This window comes from Chiloscyllium punctatum, chromosome 36 (assembly GCF_047496795.1).
Source record: "Chiloscyllium punctatum isolate Juve2018m chromosome 36, sChiPun1.3, whole genome shotgun sequence".
NCBI classification, from domain to species: Eukaryota; Metazoa; Chordata; class Chondrichthyes; order Orectolobiformes; family Hemiscylliidae; genus Chiloscyllium; species Chiloscyllium punctatum.
In genome coordinates this window covers 71488360-71491691 of record NC_092774.1, presented here as the reverse complement: position 1 = coordinate 71491691, position 3332 = coordinate 71488360, and the positions used below count along the sequence as shown (strand labels likewise).

The window sequence follows — 3332 nt, the reverse complement described above, 5'->3', positions numbered from 1 at the left end:
GAATGCAGTTTATTGTTATTCTCCTCTTTTTCAAACTAGGAGCCCCCCTCAGGCCATAGTCTCACTACTTGGAACACCAATATACAGACTAGTCAAAGGCCTCCACTGAGGACTGAAACACCAAGTCGAAGATTCATGCCACTCCATTTACTCCATCCAAGAATTCCTGAACACCAAAGACACGAAGATAGAAGAGGATGGAATAATGTTGTCCTTTGACATAACAGCCCTGTTCACATCCATTAACATCAACGTGGCCAAAGAAAACTGAAGACACTACTCGAAGAACTAAAGACAAAAACACAGAACCAACTTCAGCAGCAAAGATAACACTGTCAACCTCGTGGAACTGTGCCTTACCACCCACTTCATATTCAGTAACAAGCCCTACAAACAAATCAACGAAACGCCCATGAAACACTTCTGTCTTCAAAAAATGAAACAAATTAGAGGAAACCTGCAACACCATCAACAATCTCCTTCCTGGCATAAAATTCACAAAAGAGGAGAACAACAACAAAGTGCCATTTCCAGATGTCACAGTCGACCGAACAAGTCAATGATAAATTCAAAACAGCCTCTGCAGGAAAGCAACACACGCGAACCAAGTACTTAGCTACAGAAGTAATCATCCCTACACATACAAACAAATTTGAACGAGGGCACGATTTCAACGAACCACAACACAGTGCAGCACCCAGTGACTACGAAGACCAATCAGTAACTCTGCAGTGCATTTAAGGAGAATGGGAAGCCAAAATGACACACTGCAAATAGCGTCCCTGACCGGGAATCGAACCCGGGCCGCAGCGGTGAAAGCGCCGAATCCTAACCACTAGACCACCAGGGAGACATCAGCGAAGTTTGACAGCTCTACTGAAAATTGCTTCCCTGTCCGGAAATCGAACCCGGGTCACGGTATTTAGAAGGCTTCCACCAAAGTTGTTTCTTGTATCCATTGCTACCGATGCGGTCTCCTCTACAGTGGGGAGACTGGAGCCCCGTCGCAGAGTCAAGTCACAGCGTTTGAGGGAGAATCTCCAGGACACCCGCAATAATCAACCCCATCGCCCTGTGGCCCAACATTTCAACCTCCCCTCCCACTCTGCCAGGGACATGCAGGGCCTGGGCCTCCTCCATCGCCCCTCCCTCCCCACCCGATGTCTGGGGGAAGAACGCCCCAACTTCTGCCTCGGATACATTCAACCCCAGGACATCAATGTGGACTGCACCAGTTTCCTCATTTCCCCTCCCCCCACCTTACCTCAGTTCCAACCTTCCAGCTGAGCGCTGTCCTCAGGACCTGTCAATCTCCCTTCACACCTATCCGCTCCACCCTCCTCTCTGACCTGTCACCTGCGTCCCCACCCCCATTCACCTATTGTACTCTTTGCTACCTTTGGCCCAGCACCCCCCAATTTATCTCGCCACCCCTGGAAGCGTCCTGCCTCTATTCCTGATGAAGGGCTTTTGCCCGAAACGTCGACTTTCCTGCTCCTCGGAAGCTGTCTGACCTGCTGTGCTTTTCCAGCACCACTCTGATCTAAACTCTGATTTCCAGCATCTACAGTCCTCACTTTTGCCTACCCAATAAACCCAGTGTGCCGATTTCACATCAACAAACTGACACAAGGAGACACAACGTCTACAGAAACCCTAGCCACATTACTTTACATTAAAGACATCTGGGAAATGATGTCCAGACAAATCAACCCTCTCAGCATCATGGTCGCCCACAAACCTCCCAACACACTTAAACAGCGGCTAATGAACCTGAAATACCCGATACAAACAACCGGAAAACGAATGTTACTTACAAAATACCATACAAGGAAATATATACATGAACTCTGCCACACAGTTCTCTGTGGAAAGAAATGCTGGGATGAGATAAGGAAGATTTTTTTTAGCCAAAACGAATCGGAACCGACTGGACAGCCATTTAAAATCAACGCAGTCAGCCCAGGATGGAAGAACCGAAGGGATGGACAGTTTTCCTATTTCCTGAAGACTTACAAAGCTAAGACTGGGTTTTGGTGTTTGTTTCCTTTCCACTCCCAATAGCCACAGTGGTTGGGGCGGTGAGTTGGGGGAAAGTGAAATGTGCCCGTGTGCAGCGTGTGGGGCGATTTCAGCTTCCTCTCCTCTTACAGCGCTGTGACGGGACTCTGATGTTCACAGGGACATTTCCTGACGCGAGACAGTGAAAGGATTCTCATTCCCGCAGATCGGGAATTCAAACCGTATGCCGGCTTCAGGACAATGAGAAAGATTAATTGGGGTGTGTGAAGAAGCTGTGAGCTGCATTTCAAACAGGTAGGTGGAGTCAGATGCGTCATCCATTGCGCCGGCGCCATGCAGCAGAGGTCTGATGTTAACACGGACATGGGCAGCAATGGGAACATTCACAAGAGGAACAGCCAAAGATAATCACCGTCAATGCTTCCCTTCCATAGTCCCAACTTTGTGAAGCAGTATCTTTCACAGGCAAATAAAACACCCTTGTCCTCAGGTGCCTGCTTAACTTCGATCACGACTTCACGCCCCTCACTTTTCTAGTCTCATTTCCAAACTCTTGGCTCAGAGCCTCATAAGCAGCTCTGCGGGTATCTGCTTCTTCCACCCTGACAGGGAGTGGGCTACAGATTCCCGACCAGTCCCAATGTGATTGAAATATTTCAACCCCTCCACTGATTTGCATTTAAAAAAAAACCGTGGAGCAATCTCCCTTTTCTTTTGATGTCGTTTCTCAACTGTAGTCGGCAAGGTTCACACCTGTGTGGGGGAACCGCAATGGATTTCGTGTCCATCGCATTCACCACTCGGCCCATCAATACAGAACCACACTGACTGCTTCATTTCCCAGGTCTCTCTGCCTGTGGAGCTGAGAAAGAGTGAATCATTGCTGAGTTTGTTTGAATCCAATCACTTCACAGGTTTCCAAAGGGTTAAATATCTGCAAATGGCGAGTCTGGGTGTTTCATCCCGAAAGATGAAATGGACGTTCAGTTAAAAACAAAAACAGAAATTGCAGGAGCAACTCAGCAGGCCAGGCAGCATCTTTGGAAGGAGAATCAGAGACAACATTTCAGAACTCGTTTTTTTCCTCATCCAAGTACATCCAAACCTGCTGAGTTTCTCCAGCAGTTTCGCTTTCTGTCTCGGATTCTCAGCATCCGCAGTCCTTTACGTTAGAAATTCAATCAATTCAGAAACCCCTTTTTACTGCCTCAGTGAAGAAGATTTCCGTTTGGGAAACATTTTCCTGAAACCAATAAAAACGTGCATTTACGCAGCCAAGAAAGCAGTAGGAGCGAGAACAAGAAACACTC

The 3332-nt window shown here is 47.6% G+C and overlaps 1 non-coding gene across 1 annotated transcript; it reads right to left on the bottom strand.

Moving 5' to 3' along the window:
- Positions 1–778: 778 nt before the first annotated feature.
- On the bottom strand, positions 779–850 carry trnae-uuc (transfer RNA glutamic acid (anticodon UUC)). Its single transcript has one exon. It is a non-coding gene; the product is annotated as a tRNA-Glu (tRNA).
- Between the last annotated feature and the right edge of the window lie 2482 nt (positions 851–3332).